This window comes from Ursus americanus, chromosome 8 (genome assembly GCF_024610735.1).
Source record: "Ursus americanus isolate L20-20 chromosome 8, mUrsAme1.1.p, whole genome shotgun sequence".
Classification (NCBI taxonomy): Eukaryota; Metazoa; Chordata; class Mammalia; order Carnivora; family Ursidae; genus Ursus; species Ursus americanus.
The window spans coordinates 40,960,724-40,975,886 of record NC_142134.1 but is presented as its reverse complement, the minus strand read 5'-3'; the positions used below and the strand labels follow the sequence as shown (position 1 = coordinate 40,975,886).

At 40.1% G+C, this 15,163-nt stretch overlaps 1 protein-coding gene across 4 annotated transcripts in view; it reads left to right on the top strand.

The window, feature by feature from the left end:
• Window positions 1-1,729: 1,729 nt before the first annotated feature.
• Window positions 1,730-15,163, top strand: part of CRACD (capping protein inhibiting regulator of actin dynamics) — a 258,801-nt gene continuing 245,367 nt past the window's right edge. For 3 of the 4 annotated variants that reach the window (XM_087864124.1, XM_087864121.1, XM_045816081.2), the window contains exons 1-2: window positions 1,731-1,922; window positions 2,554-2,645. The gene's annotated coding sequence lies outside the window, so the exon portion shown is untranslated. Of the gene's footprint in view, window positions 1,923-2,553; window positions 2,646-15,163 lie in introns of all 4 variants that reach the window. The other variant, XM_087864123.1, reaches the window with a different exon arrangement.

Genomic DNA, 15,163 nt, shown 5'->3' with positions numbered 1-15,163 from the left:
TGTGCACTGTTATTACAGCCCCATATGTAGTAAGTATGAACCAATGTGTTTGAAAAGTGAGGGAAAAACAGCACCTGTCAAAACTGGTGTCTGATAGCTTCTGATTTCTGAGGCCCATGAGACATAAAGTCCAACTAGAAAGCTGAGCATTAAATTCTCTAGAACTCTTTCAGTATTTGAAGGCTAATTCGGGTACCTTGCCCTGCAAATTTAAAAGATAGTAGATCTACACTTGATTAATGTAAATTTGAATTTTTATAGAGTATACTTTCTCATGTAGTTGGCAAGACTAAATATGTCAAGAAAAGATCTCAGTTATATGTCCTACACAGATTTAATTTTTGGCTCTGAGAGCTCCTCATGCTACTGGATCAAATCAGAAAGATTTTTTTTTTTAATTCCAGTATAGTTAACATACTGTGTTAAATTAGTTTCAGGTGTACCATATAATGATTGCCAAATCAGAAGGAAGTTGCTCAGCCCCTTGTAAAATTCTTCATTATGCTTATTTGAAATAAAGCAGACATTAGTTGGAATATGCAAGAACCGAACAACTGAGTTTTACCTATAGTCACAAAAATACACAACCATATTTTATGCTGGTAATTAAAATATTTATTTAGAAAAACCCAGTTGGATAAAGCAACGTGCACTAGGTTCTCCCAGTATCAAAGCTTATTCTTCGAAGTCATGCATTTACATCACAATTATTAGTTGTTTTTGGCATTGGGGTATCTGGCCCAATATTGAGTACCTCTTAGGGTTACCTTCATCTTTTTTAAAGATTTTATGTATTTATTAGAGAGCTCGGGCTCATAGGCGCGCACCTAGCTGGGGGAGGGGCAGAGAGTGAGGGAGAAGCAGATTCCCCGGTGAGCAGGGAGCTCGATCTGTCATCTTTTGTCAAGGAGGATTTTTGTTTTACTTTGTTTCCAATTTCCTGATTAATAATGATACTGAATTATTTTTAGCATCTTTGCATGCATGGTGAAGGAAAAGATCACTAGAAACTAATTTCCGAGTTCCACTGAAACAGTCAAAGCAAAAAGTATGGAGAAAAAGTCTCAGTGTTTCCAGTTAGGCCACAAAATGAAAAGTTAACATATTTCCCTTAAAATATCAAACTCAATATTTAATTTCATTATGGCTGGGGACAATAACGCCCAATGTCAATGTCACTCTGTTCTGATGTACAGAGGCTCAGCGAAGCAATTTTGAGCCTTTCTATTTCTGTGTGGCATCTTTCAACTTGTTTGACTTCCAGGAGTCCCAGGGCTCTCTCGCAGGGTTGGGGCGCTGCGGGGGGAAGCTCCCTCTGGAGTCCAGGTGGCTCCCATTAGTCTCTAGCCCGCCCAGGTACCAGGGACAGGCTTTGCGTGCGCGGGGTGATGGCTGATGGTCCTGGGTTCTGACCCCACGCGAGCCTCTCTGCGAGCCCACCCCAGCAACCTTAGACCCCAGGCGTTGGGTGGTCCCCGAGCCATCCTCTGCAGGGCCGGGAAGAATTTCATCAATCGCCTTCCGCGTGGCCGGCTCGCTTTGCCTGTGCACCTCCAGGCAGGGGAACTGTCCGTTGCGCACCCTTCCCGGCGGGCGCGAGACTTCGGGCGCCCGGTGCCGGGCGGCGGCCGGCGGTCCCGGGCAAAGCCGGGCGGGGCGGCGGCGCGGGTCCGAGCGCCCGAGGCGCCGGTGGAACACGTGACCACGCCGCGCGGGGCCGGGCGCGCAGTGCCGCGCGGTGGCGGCGGCGGGGAGAGCAATGGAGGCCGCGGCCGCCTGAGGGGCGGGTGCGCTGCTGGTACTGCTGCGGAGGCTGCCGGTGCTGCGGGGCGGCTGCCGGCTTGCTCGCGTCCGCCACCCGCGCGGGACCTCCGGTCGCCGTCCAGTCGCTCCGCCAGCCACGGCGCCGGGCCCAGACTCAGGTGAGCGCCCTGTCGGCCAGCGGCCGGAGCCAGACAATGGGGGCAGCGGGCGGGCTTCTCCCCTGCACTCGCGACCCCCCTCCCTAGGGCTGTGCCCCCTCGACGCCCCGGGATTCCCGATCCTGCCCTTGCCCGGGGGGCGTGGGCTCCGCGTGGCCGGCCCGTGGACTTAGGGGCGGTGTCCCTGCGTGTACGGTGCGGACCCTCCCCGAGGAACCGGCGCTGGGTGTGCGCCGCTTTGGATCTCACGCGAGGGAACCTGCGGGCGGGCTGCGCCTCGGGAACTTGCTGAGAGCGTGGGACCTTCTAATTCCCGTTCTCCTTCCCGCGCAGCAGCATCCTGTCCCGGGGTCCCGGGGTCGGGTCCCTGCTGCGGCGGGGGCAGAGCGAGTCCTCGCCGTCTGGGATCTCAGACGCTGCCCGCGCTCAGCCCTCTCCCCACGCCGGAGCTGCATTGCTTTGTTTAACCTCTGACAAGCCATTTCGCACAAACTCTTGCTGCCCCAATTCTGATGAGCCACCAGTTTGATGGCTGAGGCAAGACAAAGGTTCTCCCTGTTTACTAAGGGCTGGAGCCGGGAGACTGCACGCTGCCAGTGGTGTAAAATGTGTTTTCCTTATCTTCTCCCAGGCATTCTTGCGATGGTTTTCCTGGTCCTGTAACCGTCATTTCTTGCAGAGGTCTGTAGTGGTGAGATTGGACCTCCTAACCCTACGGATACGGTAGGTGGGGTATGGCTTTTATTCATGGTTATCAGTAAACAGAAGGGCAGACGTTTACATTTTATGTTTGTTGTTCTCAGAAAAGAGGCATCGTAATATTTTCTGAATTCTGGATTTTAAGAAAGAATGTATATATAAAGAGACATTGACTCAGTAGGTGGAGGGGGGTGGGGGGGGACCTAGTAACTACGACCATGTGTTGTGAAATTTTAATATGGTTTTAGGAATAATGGCCCGGAAACTGATCTGGTGTAGGTGAGGGAGTGTGAGAATGTTGGGGGTGGTGGTGATGGAGAGGGAGTGGTTAGAATACAAAGGATAAGGCAATTTTAGTAAACGGTTCTTAGTAAATATCTTGTAGCAAATTTCAATTCATTAAGTTGTCAGTAAATCGGTGTTCACCTGTAAAAATCACCTATCTTAGTTGTTGAATTATATATAAAACGGCTAAGAATTATTTGGTATTGTATGTGACTCAGGAATCTGAATACAACAATCAATTTCGAGTAATTTTAAAATGTCAACAAAGGAAATACACCTTCACTACTGCCTCCTTTATTCTATGAGAAAACTGAATCCTAGTTCAATATATTCAACAGAAAATTGTCTGTAAGAAAAGAAATTTCAAAGGCGGGCTTTTTTTAAGAAACCTTTTGAAAAATGCATCTTATGTAGGTGATATGGTTGCACTATAGATTACTTCAACTCAGAAATGTGAAGGGAAAAAAATCATGCTACTAGATGGCCCCTTTCCAGTGTTAAGATGTATTTTCTTCAAAACCTTATTTTTACAGTCACCTCTGACATCGAGAAACTTTCACTCTAAAGATTTAGTACTTAGCACTAAATTTGGAGTCAAGAAAATAGTAATCCTGACTTGACATACTTAAGCATTTGGTTCAGGAAACAAAAGCTACCGTGTAGTTTTTTCTAAACTATAACGCACTATAATAAATGTAAGCTATTATTATTGCTGGATGAAGAATTGTATTTTTAAAATATTAATTGAAATTAGTATGAAATTCTCCAAAGCAAGGGACAGTGTATAGTCTTTTTTTGTAGTCCACATTTCTAACTTGGCTTATAGTAGGTGTTCAATAAATAGTTATGGAAAGAATGAATTAATGAAAAATAAAATACAAATGGATAAAACATGCATACAGATTGAATTGATTTTCTTCTATTAGTTTAATGAACAATTACTGAAGGCCTACTGTGTGTCAAAATTGTGTAAAATGTTTCTAGATATAGTTTATAAAAGCCTGATGACTTTCCTTTTTTGATCACGTCTGATGTCTGTTTCTATGAAGAATGGGGCCCTTTGGGTGGTATTAATGATCATCTCATATAACCGCATAGCACGCTAAAGCATTTCACTTGTTGTGTGTGCATATACTTTCCCACAATGGCCTATGGGAAGGCAGACCAGATGCTATCATTCCTGTTTTGTAGGTGAGGAAATCCAGACATGGCGAGATTAAATGACTTGCCAGCTCCTTGCCACTGAAGCAGCAGTGCCAGGGGCAGAAGCTGGATCTCATGCCTAGTGTTTTCACCTCTGAATCACACTGCCTTTTTCAAGATATACTATACTCCAGAAAATCACTCTCAAATGGAAAAAAAATTCATGGAAAAAGTCTAACTTTCAAATAACTTTTATATAAGGAAAACTTATATTTTACAATCTAGTAATTACTGAAGTGGTCAAATGTGCAAGTTAAAGGTGACTAAATTTGAACCCTGGATTAACAATACTAGCACTGCATCTTTGGCAAGTGACTAAATATCTCCAAGTCTCAGTTTTCTCATCTGTAAAATGGTGGAGGTAATAGTACCTATCTTATAGGGTTTGGAAAAGGATCAAATGAAATCATGTATATACGATGTACATAGCACAATATTTTAGCACAAACTAAGCATTCAGTGTCAACTAATTATTTTTCTTATTATAATGTAAAGCAGTGCCTTTTATATATTTATTTTTAAAAAGATTTTATTTAGAGAGGGAGAAAGCACGAGGGGTTGGGGGAGGAGCAGAGGGGGAAGGAGAAGAAGGGGGAAAGAGTCTCAAGCAGACTCCAAGAATCTCAGGCAGACTCCATGCCAACCATAGAGCCCAAGGCAGGACTCGACCTCCTGACCCCAAGGTCATGAGCCAGCTGAGACCAAGAGTCTGATGCTCAACTGACTGAGCCACCCAGGCACCCTTAAAGCAGTGGCTTTTAATATATATATACATTTGCACAGTAAGAGGTGAATTTTATATTGCCATGCAGTATATAGACATGTTACAAATATGTTAAAAAGAAATTCGTGAGTGAACGCTTAAACTTCCTATGTGCAATGCATTTTTATATTTTTATTCTATCTATTTTAAAAATGCTGGTTAAGAACCACCGAATGATTTCAGATGCCATTAATGGGTAGGACCCGATGTCTGAAAAGCGCTAATGTAAAGGATGATCAGGTTAAATGAAAGAAAAATCTTTTATTGAATCTTTGTATTTTCCCTTTTAATCATTTACATCATTTGGAATGAATATTAAATTACACTGAAAATAGATTCTTAAATATTTCGTAGTAATTACAGTATTCAGTAATTGAGTATTTATCATGATCTAGGTCCTGTGCAAAGCAGTCTACTTATATATGTTATCTAATTTAGTGCTCACAACAGCCTGTAATTTGGCCCTGTGTTTCCATTTGATAATTGAGATTACGACTCAGAGGTTTTATTAACTTGCCCAGGGTCATAAAGTTAGTAGAGATGAAGCAAGAATTCATACTGAGCTCTGTTTGACCCCAGAATTCTCTGCTGTCTCACCCACACCACTCTGTTCTGATGTTCTGTCACAGTGATTGCTGTAGATTTATCATTCTTTTTATGTAAATTCGAATGGCAATCTCAAGAATGTACCCCTTGTGGTACATCTTTTGTAGTTTCCTTTGAAAGGACCATTTGAAGAAAATTTTCAACTTAGTAAAGTTAGAAAGCATATTGGGTGGACTAGTAATTCACTTTGACTTTGGCTGTTCTTTGATGTAAATATTTTGGAATAGCTTCTCAGGTTTTTACGATAGAGTCAATTAATTGGTCAGTTTTATTGAGCACCCAAAGGTTTAATATGTCTTCAAAAGAGACATGAAATAGCTGTGTAACTATAAAAAGACTTCATTAGGAATGAATGTCAGCTTTTGTTAAGGCACAAAATGAAGACTTAAGAGCTGCGAAGAGTATTTTATGGTATATTGATTTGTCACAAACTCACCGGGCAGTACAAGTATTTAAGTACTCGAAGGAAGCACAATGAACTGCCCTATTAATTTTTTTTAAATTTCAGTTATTTGCAAGTGTTGCTTAATTTTTAACAGTATTTCAATTTTAATTTTTTTATTTTTGGGTATTTCCTCTTTTAAAACTGTTGTCAGAAAGAATTAAAGAATGTTTTAAGGGAATATATTTTATAAACAGTACTTAGAATTTACAAGTAGGTGATTTTAAATGACAGTAGAAAAGCAGATTTCCCTGTTTCTTTCACACTTACATCTTATAGATTCAGACTCTTGTAGTGTCTGGTTTGCCCTATTGCCGTTGACATGTAGGAGTGTCTCTTAAAAATGAGATGATTACCAGGTGCTTAAAGATATATAAATATGCTCCTGCTTTTGCATTGTAGTGTCTCTGTGCGTGGAGCTTTAAACTTTTAACTCTATGTTTAAACAGTTTATTTGTTGAATTAAGGTGAGTCTTTTCAAATTTGATAATTTTAAAATCAGAGTCTGTGTACATCATGATGATATATTTGACAAAGAACATCAGTTTCATGGTTTATTTATGTGGTTTGAAAATCCATATGTTTCTGTTCATCAGTCTTCATTTTCTGTTAAGATTAGATAGAAGTGAATACATTGTTTTATTTATTGTTGGATATCAGATTTCATCCTTAGGTTAGCCCTCAAAAAGCTGTTTTGCCACTAATGAAATGTGTACAAATTTAGTAAGCTTACATCTTATGCTTAATTTACTAACTTATTCCTTTTGTCTAACACTTGACCCTTACTAAATTGGTATAGTTTCTGTGAGCATCAGGAAACATTCCAGCTATTGAATTGTTGTTGTAATTTGATACTATACTTGGTTACCTTACATTTTGTGCTATTATTTTTTTTATTGAAGTATAATTGACATACAATGTTACTAGTTTTAGGTGTACAACCAAGTGATCGTATTATTACTCTCAATGTGAAAATTTTTAGAGATAAGAGCATAATCAACTTAAATGTTTATGCTGGTGACTTGCAGCAGGTCCATGTGCATAGTTTAGATTTACGTATATGTGTGATTTCCACAGATATATGAGAAGTGCAAGATTATAAACTCTTCATCCATAAATTAAAAAGATTCTTAAGGAACTCTGTGGAATTAAAAAAACAGAGTAAAAACCTTTAAAAGATGTCGAATGTCTTATAGTTACATGTTATCAGAAACATTTAAGAAGCCAAACAGCCCAACCATGTGTAATAGCTTTTATATTGTAATAAGTTTGCATGTGAAAAGGTGATTCCATTTGAAATGTGAAAAAGAAAAGCAGGAATATTTTCAATCAGATGTTAAAATCTTCACCAGCTCTTTCAGATGTTTGTAGAATTTTTCAAAAGTGTATTTTAAGGCTTAAGGGGAACTTTAAATAAACTTGCTTCTAAAACTTGTACTATAGTAAATATTAAGTGTTTGAGGAAAAGATACAGAAACTGCATTTCCTGAAACACCTTGGGAGATATTTAAATCAGAAGTAAGTACTCAGCTCATTAGAGACAGGTTGTTAGGATGTTAAAGAGGTAGCAGCTGCTAAGAGGAATTATTCCCAGTAACAAGAAAGGATTTACTAAAAAGGTGTTGGGCTTTTACCAGGGAGGGTAAGAACAATCCACCCATACGTCCACTGGCCTCCCTGGTGAGGGATTGCCTGGCACAAAGAGGGAAAAAAGGGGAACAGGCAGGGAGGGGATGCAATAGAGAATTTTGGTTATTATTTAAATCTGAGATAAACTGGAGTCCATATATAATCAGTGAAAATTCTTGTTAACCCGTGGTTTATAATTGTTAACCCATGGTTTCCTCACATAGGAGACATAGAAAGGAAGGGCCATGGTCCTATGATCACTGTTTTTGGAAAAAGAAACATCAGTACACTGAACCCCCTTGACAAAGCTATTTGTGATCTTAGATGGGGGCCACAGCTGTTCTTAGGGAAGCTTGTGACTGATCCAGCAGAGCTAGTAAGACACTGCTGGTGAATTCCAGACTGCTTTAAATGATGCATGCAGGATTTTCTTCATTTTGAAAAGTTCTTAGTAAATTTAGAGTGACTTTTTCTCTACCAGAGTATTGTTGTGACAGACGCAGTGGACTTTCTTGGCTCTATTATGATGCAGCTGCCCAGGCATGTTTGTGATGGGTTAACTGTTTTCTAGAGTTAATGAGGTCAGGGTCACAGGTTCAATTCTTGGGAAGGCCAGTTAGCTTTGCTTTGTTCTCTGATCTCATATTGTACTCTTAACCCAGACTAGCCATCTGGCGAAGGCAGATCATTGATCACAAAGGGACTAATAAACAAGACAGTGTGAGAGAAGCAGCATGACTCTTTCTAGAACAGTGGATGTTGAGTAATTAGAGAAACAATCCCAAAAGCATGTGCAAATTGTGTTTCATAGCATTGTCTTAATATGTGGAGGAAAACACGTTGTCTATTATTTTTCTTTGTCATTTCTGTTGAAGTCTCATTTCAACAGTTATTTTTTCCTAGTTGGGATTTTCTAGAAGTCTCATTCATTATGTTCTTAATCTGAATGTTCTTAATCTCCCTTTAGGTTTGTAGGATGGTGGTTATAGTAGTGGGAACGGGGTAAGTCTGCAAGTACTAGATCAAACCACTACTCTGTTGTTTACAGATCCAACTACACTGAATCTAGCGGGGGTCACTTACAGGTTTTCTGAGTCTCCCATGATGTACTCTTCTTCCCTTTATTGAAATTACCTCCAGTAACAAGCGAAATACCAAAAATCATCTAGATTTGTGCTGTCTCATACGGTCTGTGTGGCTGTTGAGTATTTGAAATGTGGCTTGTCCAAATGGAGATATGGTGTGAAAAATACCTTATTAATAATTTCAAAATAGACTATGTTGAAATAATATTTTAGCTATGTTAGGTTGAAGAAAACATTATTAAAATTAATTTTACCTGTTTCTTTTTACTTTTCTGAATGTGTCTATTAGAAAATTTAAAACTGCATATACAGCTCACATTTGTGGCTTGCATTCTACTGGGCAGCAGTGTTCTAAACCAGCCCCTCATTTTACAGACAAGAAAGCTAAGGTTCAGAGGTTAAGTAACTGAGCTGAGTTCTTTCCGTTGCCTGTAATCTCTTCTTGCTAATAGGTTAGGTGCTCTGGAAGATGGAACTCTTTGAACTACTAGGGGACCATTTAGTTCATGGCAATTATCATTAAGTTGCAAGATCTGTGCTTGAGTCACTGTGTATTAGGTGTTAGGCCAATTTGTGTGTGTGCGTGTGTGTGTGTGTGTGTGCACGCATATATAAGACGGAGAATTTGTAATGTTGATGTTTAGACTCAGGTTTAGCTTCCTATGTAGGTCAGAGGTCTTACAGCTTTATTTACTTCTGAGAAAAACACATTAGGTATTAGACATTAACAGCTGTATCTTGGATAAATAAGATCATGCTCATTAAAGAGCTACTTTAATATATATTTCTTACTACAAAATTTTCAGATAGTTTTAAATGAACCTTGATGGACAAAGCAGCAAGATTTTCAGGCTGTATCCCTTTTGGAAGGAAAAGAGCTAAAGTGAAGAGACATTGCTTACTCAGCCTGTGTTCTGAAGAAAGAGCGACGAGCTTTTATTCTCTTAGCCATGAATGCTCCTGCCGCGCCAGCTGAGGAAGAACTCGCCAGAGTTGGCTGGTACAAAGCCATGGCCCCAGAATGTGGGTTTTCTGTCAGTTCTGTGAACATTATGGTCTTTAATTGGCACCAATATAAAGGGAGAAAACCTTAGGACCAAATTTGTTGTCTTTATTATTTCTTGTGGAGATTTTTGCTTTCTCAGTCAGCACAGGCAGCTCAAATTAACATCTTAAAGATGTTCACTTTATGCATCTTCAGATCTAGTTTTTCTTTTTGGTCTACACAGTTCTAAGACACTGTCAGTTTGTTATCAGTGACCTAATGACAACTAGTAACCAATGACTTCGTCAGGCAGCCTCTGACACTTCAATTAATCTCATCATCCATACTAGCTAGAAATGTGCAGGAATTTATCTTTTTTTTTTTAAGATTTTATTTATTTATTAGAGAGAGAGAGCACAAACAGGGGGGAGAGGGAGAGGGAAAAGCAGACTCCTCACCGAGCAAGGAGCCTGACGTGGGGCTCCATCCCAGGACCCCAGGATCATGACCTGAGTGAAAGGCAGACGCTTAACCGATGGAGCCACCCAGGCAACCCCAGGAATTTATCTTTTTAAAGGGGTAGTGTGGAGGTTGAAAGGTGGTATGTGATTACTTCCAGAAGATTGGCTTATAAAAATATTTCCCGATTACCATTTTTCTCTGCTTTTTGTCTGTTACAAAAACCTGGTTGATCCTGGGTACAGAGAAACAAAACAAGATAGCAATCTCTGAATGGTTACCTTTGAGTGGCCAAAATAAGTAACAGTGCCCTGTGGTATGAAGCTTAATGAAAAGTATGTCAACCCTAAAAATAAAACTGCCGGTTATTTTACCAGCAAAAGATGTGCTTATTTGAGAATAGCAGAGAATTGCAATCTGGGACATGGAAGCTATGGCAGAACCATAGCCAAGACTGAAGAACAAAGGAGAGGACTGCTCTTTCATAGAGGAAAGGGGGGAGTTGGGAAGGGCTTCTCATGGGCTGAACTGTGAATGCCTCTCATTGGCTGGGCTGCTGGGATTGTAAAAGTAGCGTCCACCTGCAATGTGCCTCTTCGCCTTGGGTCTGAAATTGCCCGCTGGTGCTGGGTGTGAGAGCTCCCCCTGCTGGTGTCGAGACTTCATTCTAAATGAGGTATTCTTTTATTAATTTTCACAAGTACCATGACCGTCCACAGACCATCCAGGCTGAGTCATCGGAAACCCACTTTATCTCATGGCAGCAGACATGTACTGACTACACACCATGTGCTGGGCAGCATGGGTAAAGCATGAGAAGAACAAAGGCTGGGGGAGTGCAAATTACTTGAATGCAAAAATACTAATAACTTTGTCTTAGAGTCTAACTTAAGAATGTAACATTTTTACATTGTTGCAGAACGAATGCATTATGATTTATGTTCTACATTTCACTAGCAGATTTCATGTGCTGTCATGTTTACTGTCACCTCTCCTTTTTAACAGTAACGAAGTTTTTTTTCTTTGTCATTGGGGCAGCCAGGTGGGAGGCTGGGAGGCTGTTGTTGCACTGGGAGTCATATTGAGTACACCTTCCCTGTATCCCCTCCCTTTCCCCCTGATCCAGCTGCTTCTATCAGGCAGTGTGGAGTTGGTAGTGAGTATAAAAACGAAGAACTCACAGTTGAGTGAAGAAGAAACACAAGGCAGATTGTAAAGTGTGCTAGGATAGATCAAAATGCTATGGGAACTTAGAAGAAGGAGTGATTATTCTGGTGAAGAAGGATCAAATAAAGAAATATAAGGAGCTCCTTACAGAGGAAGTGATATTTGAGCTGGGTCTTGAAGGATGGGGAGAATTTTGACAGATGGAGAGGGGGTGGAAAGGTAAGCATGAAAGCCATGGGATATTGAGGTGGCAGGAACATCTGATGTGGAAGGGAGTAGCAGAGGCAGGACTAGAAAAGTGGGTCAGGCAAAATTCGGAGAGATTTGAAAAAGGTGAGGAGTGCTGACGTTTTTTTAGGCAATGGAGAGCTTTCCAAAGCAGCGAGTGGCATAATTGCCTTGACTTTGGAAGGATGACTAGGATTAAAGAGGCCTGGTTCTAAGGGCAGCTTTCCCTCTAATTAGCCTAGTGACCTTGCACAAGTCACTTCACTTCTCTCAGTTTCAGATAATCTCATGTATAAAATCAAAGGGTATGGGGCAAGAATTATCCAGTCAGTCAGTAAACAGATATAGTAGTTACCAAGGACTTAGTCCATGCCAGTTACCCAAGTGCGTTGTTGGTGCTGGGATACAAGAGCAGACATACAGGCCCTTTGCGATGGAGGCGATATTCTGGTGGGAGAGGGACAATAAATAGTAAACATGTAAGTATATAGTATAATGTCCTAAGTGCTTTAAACAAAGTAAAGCTGAGTGAGTGGAGTGAAATGTGGCACTGTTTCTGGATAGAGTAACCCAGAATACTTTGAAGGGGGAGAGCCGTGAGAATATTTGGAATCTCTTCCAGCTTTCAAATCATCGGTATAATTAAGTGAAAAGCTGTGGGAGTTCAACCTCTTCAACATCGATTAAAATCAGTTTCCAGATAGATGTTGTTCTTACAGTTTCGATTAGTTCCACCAATATGGTTATTGATGGGCAGGATCTTCTTAGCGCTCCATCTTTAAGTAGCCTAACTAAGTACAGCACAATCTCATTTTAGAAAACAGTTTCTTTGGTGTCGTGAAAAAATGCCACTCATGTTGGTAATTTGGACGCCATCTCTCTCCCTCTGCACATTATCCCTCTCAAACCTTGCAGTTTATGGAAAGGGAAGATGTTAACATTTAACCAACTAGATTTGAGGTGGTTGTTCAATATATTGAATAGCTCTTCTGAGTTATTTTAATATAAATTAAAATTAAGTGGGAGCTCTGGGACAGCCCTGTTTTAATTAGAGCTCGAATGCATCTTAGGAGACCATTTCTGCCAGTTACAATCATAACAGTGGCATTACGATTTTTTAAAAAAGAATTGTTAATAAGTTAGGTCTATCCTGACATCTTCCAAGTTTGACGTGTAGGTGATCCTTGTCAAATCAAGTGAAAGGCTGAAGAATGCAAACATTTTTCTTTGGCCCTTAACCTTTTTCCAGGAGATGTGAAATAGTTGAGCGGTGATCAGCAGAAGAGTATGCATACAACTGGCTTGTTCTTTATATGAGATATTAGGTTGGAAAATCTGGACTTAATTTATTGAGGACCGTTAGAGTTTTAAATCGATTTCCCACAAATGATGTCTGCAGTGTTGGGAAGCTAGAGTGGTGGGTTGTACTTTTAGAGATGGTGTAAGATGTGACTTCTGCTGGCCTAGAATCCAGGCTATGCTGCTTTGTTTCCTTGCCCAGTACTTCACAGCCAGTGAAACTGGCCCTGCCTGAATTATTTAACTCATCTTATCCTTTAAGATAGTTACAAGCAGTTGTTATAGAACTGAATGATTTATAATTTGGGGCTTGCACATGTATTTTCGTTCTTTCTTCATTTTCCCTTTTACTGAAGATAGAAGTACCTTCTGGGTCTTTGGTTCTGCCTGCTGGTTGTTTCTAATCCCTGCTCTAGATTACCTCATTCTGCCAGTCCCTGTTGTAATGTGATTTATCTTTTTAAAATTAAATTCTCATTAAAATTCCCTCATGCATCTATCTTTCTCAGAATGTTTAGCTGTTTGGTATAGAGCTTGAGAAGAAAGGAAAGACCTAAGGAAGAAAGGAAAGAAGGAAGGAAGGAAGGGGAGGAGGGGAGAGAGAAAGGGGAATTCTGTTTGGACACGGTACTAAAAGGTCATGTTAGTATGTGATTATTATATTTGAATTTCTGAAATTTTTGTTTTTTCTCAAATGTTTAAAAATATTTTTATTATGGCAAGATATATATAACATAAAATTTACCTTTTAACTTTTTTAAAGAAGATTTATTTATTCATTTTAATGAGAAAGAGAAAGAGCACGCACACTGTACGAGCGAGGGGAGGCACAGAGGCAGAGGGAGAGAAGCAGACTCCCCGCTCAGTGCAGATCCTGACATGGGGGCAACCTCACAAACCCAAGATCATGACCTGAGCTGAAATCACGAGTCAGATGCTTAACCGACTGAGCCACCAGGCACCCCACCATTTTAACCAGTTTAAGTATATAGTTCATTGGTATTAAGTACACTTAGAATGTCATACAACCATCTCCACTCTTCATTTCCAGAACTTTTTCATTATCCCAAACAGAAACCCTGTGCCTGTTAAACAGTAACTCCTCATTCCCCCCATCCCCTGGTAACCTTTTGTTCTACTTTCTGTCTCTATGAATTTGCCCATCCTGGGTACTTCATATAAATGGAATCACACCGTATTTATCCTTTGGTGGATGATTTACTTCAAGTAGTGTAATATTTAAAGATTTATCCATGTTGTAGCATATATCAGACCTTTATTCTTTTTTGTGGCTGAATAAAATTACATTGTATGTATATAACACATCTTAAAAAATTCATTCATCTGTTGATGGACATTTGAGTTGTTTCTGCCTTTTGGCTCTTATGAATAATACTGCTATGAACAGTGTTATGTATCTTTTTGAGTTGTGGCTTTGAATATATATCTAGGAGTAAAATTGCTGGAATCATATGGTAATTTTATGTTTAACTTTTTGGGGACCTTCCATACTGTTTTCCATAATGACCATACCATTTTAAAATCCCACCAGCAGTTGCACAAGGGTTCCGATTTCTTCATGTCCTCACTCGTTATTACTTGTTATCATAGGTAATATGGGTTTCTCCTGCTGTCCAAAAGTAGAGCATTCCTATGAAACCCTTTGTAAGCCGAAATGGCATAAGATGAAGAAGCAATTACAATTAATTTACATGGAAAATATTTTGAGCATTCCCAGACCCCAAAAATAACCTCTTAGGTTTTATTGATACCTACAATGTCTCTTGCTAATGGGCGTACACAATAAATCATGATAAATTGCAGATGCTCACAGGCATGGTTTAAAGCTATGGAGGCCTGACACTGAGATGCTGAGTGTAGTGCTTGGGGAAGGAGCTTGGCAGCACCACTCTCTCGGCTCAGGATGTGCACTGCCTCTGCAATGGCTCTCTGCAAAACAAATGCTGAATGTTTTTTTACTTTTTGCCTTTTTTTGGTAAAATCCAAAATCCTTTTCAGATTTTTTTCAGTTAGTGAAAACAGGTATTGATGTGAGTCTTTTGTAGAAGCAAAGTGGTGTATCATAAACTTTTGAAAAGCAGGGGAGTAACTATTATGTTGAATATATATATATATACCACATTTTGTTTATCCATTCAATTGTCAATCAACACTCGGGTTGCTTCCAGATTTTAGCTATTGTAAATAATGCTGCTATGTACATGGGTGTACAAAGATCTCTTCAAGACCCTGTTTTCAGTCCTTTTTGGGTGTAGACCTAGAAGTGGAATTGCTGGATCATGTGGTGATTCCATTCTTAATTTTTCAAGGAACCACCATACTGTTTTCTACAGTGGCTATACCATTTTACATTCTACCAACAGTGCACAG